This window comes from Rhinolophus sinicus, linkage group LG03 (assembly GCF_036562045.2).
Source record: "Rhinolophus sinicus isolate RSC01 linkage group LG03, ASM3656204v1, whole genome shotgun sequence".
Classification (NCBI taxonomy): Eukaryota; Metazoa; Chordata; class Mammalia; order Chiroptera; family Rhinolophidae; genus Rhinolophus; species Rhinolophus sinicus.
Genome location: NC_133753.1, coordinates 109,641,104 through 109,655,503, shown reverse-complemented (window position 1 = coordinate 109,655,503; position 14,400 = coordinate 109,641,104).

The window sequence follows — 14,400 nt, the reverse complement described above, 5'->3', positions numbered from 1 at the left end:
AATGCCCCCCTTTAAATTACTAAAATCTGAAAACATTCCAGCCCATCAGTTATTGTGAGGACAAACCTGTACAAGGTATGACAGAAAAACTAGTTGGGGAAGTTACTGATCCAAGAAAACAGGTGAAGCTCCATCAATGTGATGAATGTGTGGAAATGCTTGAGGGAATGAGGGTCAAGGCTTTGTGGTTCACTCACTTTTATGCCCTCACAGGAGGAGTCCTGCAAGTGTTGGAATCCAGTCCTTACAGATTATATACAAAACAAAATCCTGTTATCTCCTGAGGAACTGGGGCTCTCTGGGTCCCTCTTAAAGCCCTGCCTCACATTTGATCCCGATTTTTATTGCATATTTACAGCGCACCCACTCATCTCTGTGAATGCAACAGACCTTGCTCTCTGGTGATGTCACCGGAGAGTGAGTCCTTCTGGCACAATGTCCAGGTTCTTGGCGTCTCGAGCAAAGAATTGAACGAGACACAGAAATAAAGTGGTGAAAGAGTTGTTTATTAGGAGAGATAGTACACTTCAAAGAAATAGAAGTGGACACGAGCAGTCGAGAACAGCTCAAGGGCCCAAGGTGGCATTATCAGGAGCAAAAGTACACTCCAAAGAGTTTGGAGCAGGGTAAGCAAAAGACCAGGCTCAAAAAGCAAACGGCCCAAAGGGCCAAGGGCCGGGGCTCATAAAGGGCCTGACTGTGAGGACTTGGAGTTTTTATCTTTTTCTCTCCAATTGGTTGTTCCTTTCCAGGCAAGGGACCACTTGATTGACACTTGAGATTGACAAGAGGCTATTACTACATCTTTTTAGACTGCGCAGGTGTGAGTGGCTGGTTTGATCTAGTTGGGTATCTTGTACCCATTTGTCTACAATGAAAAAGGGAAGTTTTGGACAAAGAGGGGAGGTCTTTGGGGTGGTAATGCAGAGACCCGATGTTTATCTCTAACTGCCTGCCTTGTTTTCCCCTTGAGAGAGGAGATCCCCATAACATCTCTATGGGAAGTTGAGGGACAGAAGGTCTGTTTTTCTGTATCTACTTCCCGCTGGGCAGGGGCCTAGAGCTGTCCCTACCTATTGGGGGATTCACGGAACTCTCGCTGTATCTGATCTTAGATGAGAGGAAGGGGTCTCAAGATCTACCTGGAATACTGAGTTGGCTTCTTTGGTTGCAACTGGCAATCTTGCTGGGATATCCTCTGCATCCCCAAAGCCCCTGCATGAGGAAAAATAGATTTTAATTAATAAATCCATTAACTGTATATAGCCTGTGGCCATTCAATCAGTCATTCAGGTGGCATCATTGTCCAGGAGTTGGGCCCAGAATGGGTTGGAAAGAATCATTAGGTGTCAATGATTACAATCAACACGTATACTGGCCTGAGGGGTCTGGGATGGCTTGGGGGATGTTGGGAAGTCACAGGCTTTTAAGTAGTTATCTGAGAGACATTCTGTGATTCAGGCTAGGAGCAATCTTTAGTGTAGGATTCAGAAACTGATTAGAAGAGTAATCAAAGCCATGGTGTTGTGTGGCATATCAGGTGGGGTCTCTGCTCCTGCTCCCTGCACAAGAACACAGGTGTTGTGCGGGGCGGCCTCCGGGGTCTCTGCTCCTGCTCCCCATATAAGAACGCAGGATATGGTGAGGCCAAAAAGGAACACCCACGGAGCCATGGGTAGGGAAGTCATATCACTATGGTCTCACTGGAGGCTGGGTTCACACAATGTGCGACCTGCTGTCCGCTTTGCTGCCATTAGACCGACTCTCCTCCCCTCTCCTCCCCTCTCCTCCCCTCTCCTCCCCTCTCCTCCCCTCTCCTCCTCTCTCCTCCTCTCTCCTCCTCTCCTCCTCTCTCCTCCTCTCCCCAATGTAGCCGCGGCAGTTATATTAGTGGCCAATGGCTCATTGGTTACAGCTAATGGCCAACCAGCCACAGCTGACGGCCATCCACTACCCGAGCAAGCACCTTTCCATATGAGGCTGAGAGGCTAGAAACTGCTCTCTGGGGCTCTGTCCCCACACAGGGGCTAAGGAGCTAAGAAACTAGGGAAAAGTAGACTTAAATTTTCTATAGTGAGGGAGCTCCCATATCAGTGATTTCAATCTAAGGACAATAATTTAAATAACCAATTCCAGTAAAACATGGTATGTTCTAGAAAACAAAGAGCAGGGCTCTGTGGGGAGGCTAGACTTTCCAGAAGAGATGCTGGCCTGTTTTACTTTTGTTATACAGAGACAGCAAAATTACACTCAGAGACTGATTCTGCCTTTGCCAGCTATTTATTTAGCACAGATTTGTGTGGGAATTATAATTTCACAAGTCAATAGCATACAGGATATTTCTTAATAAGCAAAATAAAGAAATAACATACTCCAAACAAGTGACAGATTAATCACATTATTGTTCCACGCGAGGGAAGGTGAAGGAATAACGTCCAAATTTCATATGAGGTGTACCTTTTCATACAAGGAAGTACTCAGGAGAGTCTATAAACAACCAAGAGCTGATTTCCAGCTGCCAGCTCAAAGATGAAAGTCCTCTGTTGCTGAAACTGGAGGGCAACCTGAGAGCAACCGAGTCCGGGCTCGTGCTGCTTGTGCCTGTGCCTGCACCGCTCACCCAATAGACTAACACAGGAGTTGGGCAATAGGATAAGTGTTTATTGTCAGAGCACCCGAGATCTGACAAGGCAGCAGGTTAACACTTTCAAAAACTGCCTTAACATTCTCAGACTGGCTTGGGGTATTTAGGGGAAAATCTGGGCGTTCCTCCAGAGGCTACATGAGCAGTGAGCAGGTTTGCGTGGAGCCTTCCCTCTGGCAAAGTGGCTATCCACTGGTGGTGGCATCAGCAACCCAGGTACAATAATGGGAGTAGCCTGGAAAGAATGTTAGACCCTAGAGATTTTGATCAATAAGCCTAAGGGTATTAATCATAAATTTCAGGGTAATTTTCTAAAACAGGGAACTGAGTGGGGACAGGGGAACTTCGCTGCAGGGGCATGATCTGCTGTTAAGCTATAGGTCAAGGAAAGGTAAGTCCAGGGGGCCTTGCAAGGCCTCTACTATGGGGGTCCCCACCGAGCCCTGCTAGAGCACGTTGCTAGGAAATGAAGATGCTGGTGTTGCCAGGCAATTTCCTTTCCTGGGACCACTGTGTAGTTTATCACCACCAACAGCCAGAGTCACCTTGCCACAGTAGGAGCGAATGCCCCAAAGGTCTTCAGAGACTGTTTAGGTTAGTGAAGAGTCGCCCTGCCCAAATGGAAATTCTCAAATAGTCCTTACAAATTCTAAGTGTTTATAGTCTAAATGTCCCCTTTCCATAGTTGCTTCTCCACAGGTTCTTATGGGTAAGTCCCCAGCAGGGCCCCTCAGCAGCTGGGCTGATGACAACAGATGAAGAATGATGACATCCTCGCATGATTTACTTCATTCTTTATATCAAAACAACTTTACTTCTAAAACACATCTGTTTTGTGTTTGTCATTGTCACAAACAAGTGGATTAAAATACCTTCACTTAAGTCATAAACAAGTGGATTTGAAATTATACTAAACCAATACACAACAAGGCCAATGAGGGGCAGGGGAGTGTTCTACCGTGTTTTCCCGAAAATAAGACCTAACTGGACAATCAGCTCTAATGTGTCTTTTGGAGCAAAAATTAATATGACTCAGTATTATATTATACCTGGTATTACATTGTATTGTATTATATTACATAAGACCAGTTCTTATATAAGACCCGGTCTTACATTATATTAAAGTAAGACCGGGTCTTATATTAATTTTTGCTTCCAAAGACGCATTAGAGCTGATGGTCCGGCTAGGTCTCATTTTCAGGGAAACATGGTATGCAGAGGAACCAGCCAGTGCAAAGGCCCTGAGGCAAGAGAGAACAAAATACACAAGTAATTCATACAACTTGAGGGTGGCCTGAGAGGTGGATGTGTGACCCATTTCCAGTTCTTCTAGACCCCAGTGAAAATTTGAGCAAATACATGGAATAGCCAAGCCACTCAATGAACTCAATTCACCCTTCAAACTGGGCTTTATTTTTTTCTCTTCTCAATTCCTTATCCTTCCACGTGTACCCCCAGGACAAGAACAGAGATAAAGAAGGAGGCAATGGCAAGAATGGAATTAGAGGGAGGCTCCTCAGAGCAGGAATGTTTGTTTCAGAAAGTTCTCCTAATGACAACCCTCAGGGAACAGCTCTTAAGACTCCCAGCACCTTCAGGGCAATCAACATTATTATTCTGGAGCTGAGAAGTCAATTTGCAGTTTACCATTGGTGCCTGAACCAAGCCATCTCGTTAATTCCCAGCCAAGTTCTCAAAAGCCATGCTATTAATGATTATTCTTCCAAGTCTATAGTCTCCATAGTGCCATGAGTCACCCGGGAATGCTCAAGGTGGGGAAGAAAATGTTTAAACTTCCATATAGCTTTATTCTAAAAGAAGGGGGGTGGGGGGATAGAGTTTAAAAAAAGAAAGTAAGCCTTACCAAAAGAAGGAAGGAAGCTGGTTGCCTCACTCGGGTCTCTTTTCAGACTTAAGATAAGGGTATGAAAATTCTGAGGGGGTAGGGATGGTGGGCGTGGGGTGGGGTGGGGGTGAGTGTGGGGGTGGAGTCTCCCAAACTGTATGGAGACAGCTAGTTTTTGTTTTGTTTTTTCCTCCCCTTCCTCCGCCTCCTCCCCCTCACTCTGGTTCAAGCCGTTGTTTCTCAGTCTAGTTGTGTAGGACACAAGCTCCCTGGCCCATGCTGGTATTATGAGCCTTGTGCTCCCCCCGGCTGGGGCAGTCGGTCACCAGTTGCCCTTCGGTGCTCAAGCAGCTCTCACCTGGCCAGCTGCTCACGCTGACTGCCCCAGGCTCATGGCAGCACATGGTAGCCTATAGCAGCCCAGCTCCAGGTGAGAGCTGTTGTTCACAATCTTAGCTGTAGAGGGCGCAGCTCACTGGCCCATGTGGGAATCGAACCAGCAACCTCTGAGTTAGGAGCATGGTGCTCCCATGACTTGAGCCACTGTGCAGACCAGAGACAGCTAGTTTTGAGAGAACCAATTTCCAGGTCCTTCTTTTCTATCTGTACACCTTTAAAACTGCTGCCCTGGAAAACATCCCTTTGGCCACAGTGCCCTCTATCACAAGATAGGCTTCTCAGCCCAAACCTTACAGCTGTGCATTGCCTTGGGGTGTCAAAACCTCTGGGGTACCAAATAAAAAGGATTCATTTGAAATACTGCTGCCAATATTGAGTAGGTGAACAAATCCTTTGTGATTCAAGTGTTTCCCTATTATTCCCCTCCAATAAAATGAGAAGAGGCCAAAAACCATTTCTGTTGATAGATCACAATGTGATTTTGGCATATAAAATTGAAATTGCTGTTACCGTAGCCCTTTTACCACTCATCTGCTCATTTATGTGACAATACAAGAACCCTTGTTCTAGATATGCATATATATGTATATGTATATGTATATGTATATGTGTGTATATATATACACATATATACGTACACATATATATATGGCCAAAAATGTATACACATTTTAAGAAAGGAAGAAACTGTATTAAAATTGTAATAATATATGCTGATAATAAAAGATGCATACAAGTCACGTTTGACTCCTGCAATTACAAGAGATGCTCAAAGTGGTTAAATCAGCATAATTTTAATACATTTTTTCCTTTCTTAAAATGCATATACATTTTTTGGCACCCTCTGTATATATCATATATTATACATGATTTCCTGCCTAATTGGCCCTAAGAAAGTTTTTTTTTTAATTGTCGTAGTTGGGCAGATGGGTGGTTCAGTTGGTTAGAGCGCGAGCTCTGGGCAACAGGGCTGCCGGGTCGATTCCCACATGGGCCAGTGAGCTGCGCCCTTCGCAACTAAAATGAAGTCAACGAGCTGCTGCTGAGCTCCCGAGTGGCCCGATGGCTCAGTTGGTTGGAGCATGTGCTCTCAACCACAAGGTTGCTAGTTCAACTCCCACAAGGGATGGTGGGCTGTGCCCCCTGCAACTAACTACGGCTACTGGACCTGGAGCTGAGCTGTGCCCTTCACAACTAAGATTGAAAGGACAACAACTTGACTTGATGGAGCTGATGAGTCCTGGGAAAAGCACACGACTGTTGCCCAATAAAAAGTCCTGGAAATACACACTGTTCCCCAATAAAGTGCTGTTCCCCTTCCCCAATAAAATCTTCAAAAAAAATTGTCATAGTTTAATTGAGAAAACCATAAGAATTACAAAAATTTCTTCATAAGAATTACAAAAAAGTAAACATGCATCAAGGTCATGAAAGACAAAGAAAGAATGAGGAAATATAAAGAATGAGGAAATATAAAAGGCTGGACAAAACAGGAGACAAGACTCCAAACTGCAACATGGATTCGAGATCAGAAAAGGGACAGAAAAGGGATGTTAGTGAAAAATGGGTGAATTTCCAATAATGTCTGTAACCCCAATGATCTGCTCTACCCACTGAGGGTCCCAGCCCGTCCCAGCACTGGAGCAACATCCACAGCCTGCTTCTGTGCACTCTTAAAAGATTTTAAAATAATTATTATTGAAGTAAAATAGATAGAACATAAATTTTCCCATTTTATCCATTTTTAAGTGTACAGTTCAGTGGCATTAAGTACATTCACATTGTTGTACAACCGTGACCACCGTCATCTCCATAACTTTTTCATCTTCCCAACCAGAAACTCTGTACTCACTGAACAACTCCCCATTCCTCTCTCCCCACAGCCTCTGGCAACCACCATTCCACTTTCTGTCTCAATTTGACTACTCACATACTCATAAGTGGAATCATACAGTTTCTGTCCTTTTGTGACTGGCTTATTTCACTCAGCATAATGTCTTCAAGGTTCATCCACATTGTAGCAGGTGTCAGAATTTCCTTCTTTTTTTTTTTTAAGGCTGAATAAGATTCCACTGTATGGATAAACCACTTTTTTTTAATCCATTCATCCTTCAATGGACTTGGATTGTTTCTACTTTTTAACTACTGTGATTAATGCTGCTGTGAGCACTGGTGTACAAGTCCCTGCTTTCAATTCTTTGTGGGTATTTCCAAAGAAAGATTCAAAAAAACTTTCATTGCCATTTTTCTTTAGCAAGAGAGGTACCACTTAGGGAGAGAAAATCCCCATGAATTACTGGTCTTTGTTCATTGAAGACCCTGGAGTGGTCTCCCTGAATTGTATAAATGTGGCTGCCTTTGTCTGTGGTTTGGCAAAAGCTCCACTGTCTTATGGAGCTGGTTGCAAGGGAGAAAGTGAATCAGTTTGCATAATAAGTGGACCCCTGTCTTTTCCTGCTTCCTGATATGGTTCCTAGTTAGGGAGACTGATCAAGGTCTCAGTAGCAGGAAACAGCACTAGATCTCCGAAATAAACCTAGAAAGGCCGAAGAGAGACAGGGCCATTGAAGGAAGGAAGAAGAGGGAACAGGATACTCTGAGGTGGCAAACACTGGAACTGGTCCTCTCCATGCCTCCTGGGCCAGCTTGAGCCCTGGGAAGGGTGTGTGTGTGTGTGTAGGGCTGATGCTAAGATTTGGGGCTGGATAATTCTTTGTTGTGGAGCTATCCTGCGCATAGTAGGATGTTTAGCAGCATCCCTGACCTCTACTCACTAGATGCCAGTAGCACCCACTCCTAGTTGTGACAACCAAAAGTGTCTCCAGATAGTACCACATATCTTCTGAAGAATACAATCACCCCCAGTTGAGAACCACTGGGTTAGGGTGTAAAGCTCTCTCCCTGAGCTTAGTTTGGGATGACTGTCTCAAACAACTTGAAGATGGGGAAGGGCACCTTGGCTCCAGAGGTAACTGCTGGAGCTGATTATCAGGTTCAACAACCAGACTCCAAGCATGACTTTGGGAATAAGGTCATTGTTCATGCAGTTTGTGCCTTGGGTGGGAGAGATTGAACCACATCTCAGCCACTTTAGGCCAAGCTTCAGCCTCATGCCTAAGAGACAACTGACACGGAAGCGGCTCCATCTCCACCACTCCAGGGCAGTCTAGCACCCTGGATGTAGAAAAAGAAAGAGCTGCTGATTTTAATCCATTTGGTTGGGAGCTGCCTTTACTGAGTGACACACTGCACAGAGAGCAGGTGGCTGGCCTGCACACGCAGTGGCCCTGAGGGCTGGACCCCATGCTAGACCCAAGACCAGCCCAGAAGCAAGACTGGTGCTCTGGAATCCCCACCACCAGGCCAGTGTCTTCCCATCACCTGTCCCCTCCAGTCCAACATTCCAATATAGGACGCGATAGGACATGCAGCTGCGTGCTCGGGAATCCCAGACTTGTAGAGAGGGAGCAGGCTGAAGCTATGGAGAGGGACAGACAGGACAGCCAGAAGTCCTTCTATTACAGCTCTGTGGGTGGAAGCATTGTGATCAGGGATCCACTTGGATCTCAAACAGAATTAGAGGGCCACCCTAGTTTGTTTTTAGTTATTATTGAAAATGGATGTGTGAGTCTATGGTTCTCTTTTACCTTTAAATCAAGTGCCTTAAGATTCTGTATGGGGATGGCATTCTCTGCATGATTTGAATAAAAGGGCCTCTTTTTTTTTATAAACAACAAACACATTATTTATGTATTTATTTATTTATTTATTTATTTATTTATTTATTTATTTATTTATAAGGAGGTTGCAGCTCACAGTGGCTCATACTGGGATCGAACCGGCAACCTTGGTGTTATCAGCACCACGCTCTAATCAAATGAGCTAACCGGCCACCCCAAAAAGGCCCTCTTAATCCTTACCTTTCGGTCAAAACTGCCGTGCTAATTCCTTTGGATCAGCACTTTACAGTACACATCCCCGCAGCAACAGCAGCTCTGCCCAGTAATCCTGCAGTGGTTCTGGTGCCGAGGAGTTAGTGCTGCGATCCAGTGCCTCACTAGTGTGTAATAGCCCCTCCAGACTAACTCATGAAAAGTGGAGCAGGGGAAGGTGTAGGGCTACCCAGAGCCTGTGACTCCAAAGGCAGGATCCCAATCAGAGTTGGGGCGCATGGAACTGCAAGGGAAGCAGCCAGTCTCCAAGTGATCGGACCCACCTTTCTCCTCTGCTCTCTTCCCTGTGCACAGCCCCCCTGCTTACTCCTGAGCATGCACACAGGACCCCAGGATACATTTGGAGGCACAGTTAGGGGCTCCGCCACACCTTATCTATAATGAAGGCTTCCCTGAGGCTAGAGGAAGTGAGGAAATGTACTTTTATATCCAGGAGTGGTTCCCACTGGTAGCCACAGGGCAAAAAGGGGATGTGGGTGCTTAGCTCTGAGTGGGCTGGCAGGTAAGGTCAACTCACTTGTCCGATAGTTATTTTCAGTCGTGGCCAAAACTCATATGGGTTTTATGCAATTGTTTTGTTGCGGAAAAGTGGCGAGGACCAAGAGACTCAAGCAGCGCTCAGAGATCAGGGAGAACATAGCTTTATTATGCCTGCGGGCTCAGCGGGATTGTTCCCAAAGACTGAGCACTTACTGGGGTAGGGCGCTTTGTTTTATAGGGTTAGGACTCCGGGTTTGAGGGGATTCGCGCCATTGCTATTGCGACGCTAGGGATTGGTTAAATCTGGCCAGGGTACCGGGGAGGTCCGTCCCTAACAGCTGTGATCGCTCAACACTGGTTTGATGAGAAAGCCTCTAACCGCTGTGTTTGCAGGAAACTACCCCGATAAGGTATCGGAGGAGGAGGGGGACAGAAAGCTCCTAGTGGCTGTGCCCGCAGGAAAAAAACCATCCCGACAGTTTCAATGTTGGATAAATAGCTAAAGTCCCTGTGATGGCACGTCCCATGAATAAGCAGCTGTCGTGCAGGAGACCCTGCTCGCTGCACCATTTGTCATGTGGGGCAGCCTGCGGGGTCTCTGCTCCCGCTCCCCACATAAGAACGCAGGATATGGCTAAGCCAAAAAGGAACACCCACGGAGCCACAGGTAGGGGAGTCATATCACTATATTCTCGCTGGCGGCTGGGTTGGAGACACAGGAAATAGGAGCCACACGATCCGCAACCCGCCGTCCACCTCTCTGCAATCTGCAACTCGCACTCCGCCGTGCTAACTGCAATCCGTGCTTGCCAGCCACCCTCTTCTTGCTAGCCCCCATTTTTTGCTAGTGTAGCCACAGCAGTCATACTAGTGGCCAATGGCTCACTGGTTACAGCTGATGGCCAACTAGCCACAGCTCATGGCCATCCAATCACAGTTGATGGCCATTTACTACCTGAGCCAACACATTTCTATGTGAGGCCGAGAGCCTGGAAACTGCTTTCTGGGGCTCTGTCCCCACAGCAGCTGTGGCTGGGCTGGAGCCCAGAGTCTCTTCGCTTCCTGTGGGTGATGAGCTTTGGCTACCTGCACCTGGCAGTCATCTCCAGGTGGTCACCACTGGGCTGTGGCCCATCCATTTATCTCTACCACTACTGCTCATTCTACTGAGCAGGTCTGTAGCCATTGAGTCATGATTGGCTCCTGTAAGCTGTTCCAATGAAATTACAGGTAAGTTTCATCCTCTACAGGACGAGGAGACTGATGTAGATGTATATATCTTCTAGGTTGGGTTAGAGATCAGGAAGTTGAGGTAAATCATACCAGAGAGCCTGTATTTTCTGTTAAGCAGGAGGCAGGCTGAAAATAAAGGGTCAAGATTGTGAAGAACGGGGTTCCCACCAGGTGCCCCAGCCTGGGAACCCAGATAAGTCACAGGTCAGCAGAGACATTCTGGTCATTCACGATGGCCCAGTAGGCTGCCCACTCACACTGGCCCAGCAGGTTTTAGGGCATTGCCATCAGAAATAGGAAGGCAGAGATAGGTATGGGAGATTTTGTTATCGGGAAATGATGTTGAACCTTGGCTCTTCATCTTCTTGAAGGAGTGAATTCAATCAAGAGACAGAATTTTGTGTAGCAATGAGATAGCAAGAAGTTCATTAGAAAATGTGAGTATGCTCCGAGACACGGAGGGGACCAACCCAAAGGTGGGAAGCAGCCTCGCCTTACATTGTGTGAAGGCTTGGATTTCTCTGGGTAGAATTGCCTACTCCTCTCCCTTCTCTCATCTCTCTTTCTCCCCCTGAGGTGCCCTGTCCTCTGGCATTTAGCAATGCATTTCTTTGATTTAGGGGCCTGTGTAAACACATTCCTTGGGGTATGTGAAAACCTGGAATCCTACTAGGCTAGTAAGGTATTGGTGGTCCTGACAAACAGGATGTATTCTCTGATAAGCAGGATGTCTGTCTCTCTTCTAATGTGTTTCTTTGATTTAGGGACATGTGTAAACACATCCCTTAAGTGTATGTGTAAGCCTGGATTTCTGCTGGGCAGCTGAAAGCAGTCTTGACCCAAGTAAGAGCTGCAGCAAGGGGTTTTCTAACCGGGGCTAAATTTCTCCTTCTCCTGCTCATTTCTATCTATCTACCTACCCTATCGATTTCATAGAGCTAAAAACAAGAGCACTTGGCAACTGATTAAATATCGAGGATGAGGGACATAGCGGATAAGAAGAGATTATTATGTTTTGACCATCACTGAGCTGGGATGGGTTCAGGGTCTACTAGTTCCTACAACAGCCAAACACTGCTCACTCTCTTTTTCTAGATTGTAACTCCTAGCGGAGAGGCACATGGACAGATTTATCCTTGTACCTCCACAGAGCCTTAATCAATTAGAAAATTAATGTCAGTTTATTTATAAATTAAACTCTTCTGGCCACCTCCAGACCTAAATGAAGAGTGAATACCTTATGTCTCTCAGCACTTCCTCCTGGATAAAGAGCTGGAGAGAGAGAGAGAGAGAGAGAGAGAGAGAGAGAGAGAGAGAATGGTGGTTTGGCTGTAGAAAGTGCCCACAAGATGTGGACTGCCCCTAGATAACTAGTCCTTTGTGGGTTATAGGAACTTGCTCGAAGCCAGTACCTGGAACAGGGATTCTGTGAGCTGCAGCTGGCCCGTGGACCTGCTCCTCCTGCCACATGGGGCACTGCCAAAAGCAATGGACTCAGGAGGCCTTTCCAGCCCCTGCCCAATAACAAGACCACTAGTTTTCATTAAGGGAGTTGTCAAAGGTGGCCTTGTGGGACATCGCTTGTCTATGCAAGGCAAGGGGTCTGTACAGTCACCTTTGGCCAGTGCTGCATAAGCCAGTGGTCTGCATGTCCTCCGGGCTGGGCTCACCACCCAGCTGCAGTACCTGGTTCCTGCTGCAGCCCAGATTGACTGGAAGTATGGACAGGATGCTGGGCACAGGGTGGCTGAGGTGCCAAAAACTGCAGAGTAAAATGCAGCAACATGCACAGGCAAAGAAAGAAAGAGTTCCCAGGGCTGAGGCATTCCTAGGACATCAAAGGGGTAGCGCTCCTCCCCGTGAAGGAGGAAGCAGTACTAAATTGTGAGTGCTAACTGTGGAGTGCAAGGTCAAGGAAGGAAAAAGGATGACAGTTAAATTTCCCCTCTGCTGCGTCTACCACGCTCTGCAGGCTAGCCCGCCCCCCCTCCCCTGCCCTGCACTCTCAGCCAGGGGAATTAGCATTGTCTGATGCTTGTAGCCCCTGACAAAGTTTGCTAGATTTCTTGGTCCTTGTTCCTGTAAGGGAAGACATGCCCAAATTCAACAGATGGGGTTTGGACAAGGTTTTTAGTGGAGACATGAAGCTAAAGTGATTTTGTATGGAGCCCAATGTCTTTGCTGTTTCTACACCTAAATGTGTAGTAGGAATCGATGGGTTATATGCTTGCACTTTTCCAGCCTCTTAAGTATTAAAGAAATTTCCCATTCAGGGATTGCCATATGTAGAGGGTGACAGTGGGACACACAGATCACTCACCAACCCATCTCCCTTTCCTCTCCAGAATGGTCCGTCAGAAACAATAAAGAATGGGGAGGAGAGAAAGGGAAATCACAGTTCCACTTAAAAACTCCAGCCGCCAGTGTTTGCAGAGAGGCCATTTCTCAGTGCAACATCGCCACCTGCTGGACACATCCATCAGGTACACTTGCTGCTGAAGAACTCCAGACCCAGGAGGCTTTGTAATTCTCCAGCCTGATACCCCACTTTTGAGGTGAATCGAGTTGAACCTCATCATTAACAATATGGGAAGAGCTTAAAAGGCGTTGCTAGTCAAACAGAAATGGTAATTTTAAAGGCGCAGTCAGCCTGGCCCAAGAGAGGTTTTACATGAAAAAGTAGCAGCTGCTGCTTAGGAGAAACCACTTGAAGCAATGTGGATCAGTGGGGACCCTCATGTCTCAGAGGTTCCCCTAAATGCCTGGACTTGGTTCCCTGATGGCTTAGCTAAGGTAAAACCTAATGGGTTCCATTGAGTGGCTGCAGCTGTCCAGCCTCAGGGCCAGCTATGTAAAACTGAAAGCAGATGTCCCCGCTCTGCTCAGTGGGCAGAACTCAAGGCCATTCTCATCATGTCCGGCCAGCACGCCCCTTAATGAGCCGTGTTACATTTTACAGACTTGGGCTGTTAGCCAATGGCCAGGCTACTTGGTCCACCACTTGGAAGATGACAGACAAGGAATATTAAAGACACACCCTGTGGGGCGGAGAACTATGGAAACATTCCTTGGGTCTATCTGACAGGTGCATTACTCATGTGGATGCCCAAGGTGGGGACCTAGTGGTCTCTGATCAGACTGACTGGCAACAAGCTGATCAAGCCTGCATTGCTCAAAAGCTCCCTCCTGCTCCTCTTAAATGGACTCCATTGAACCTTTGACACCCTCTAAGGGTTCTCTTGGTGCCGGTGTCTCTGTTTTAGTCTGATCCCCTGACTCAGGCCACATCACTATGGACCTTGAAACTAAACTGTCATGTTTTAGGCTTTGCAGACCATCAACAGTCTGACATTGGTGTACCTTTTGTCAATAAAAGCCACCCAACAATGAGCCAAGAGTCAAGGTGTTGGGTGAACATTCCACACTCCCTACCATGGGCAGCATCTCGTTGCCAAGCACTGGAATGGCCTCCTCCAAAATTAGCTCTACCTCCCTCCCCTCCTCTGGTCCACACACCTTAGTGAGGCAGGCTGGTCACTGAATGTGGCCATCCCCCAAAAGCATTTGTCTCCTCTTGGTCAGTCATCCTTTGGGTAATGATGAAGATAAAACGGCTGGGGAGCTCTCTAGACTTATTCTGAAAATTAAAGATTCTGCCCTGCCTATTCCTTGGAATGACACCACCCCACCCCACCCCACCCCCGCCTCCCCTTATGGCTACCCCAAGCCAGCCTGGTTGGTAGACCCTCTGGCTACAGCCAAGCCACAAGGGAGCCTAGGGCATGCTAACTTAATTCTGGTCTAGCCACCAGCATTCTCTTATTGTTTTGACATGGTTCTAGATC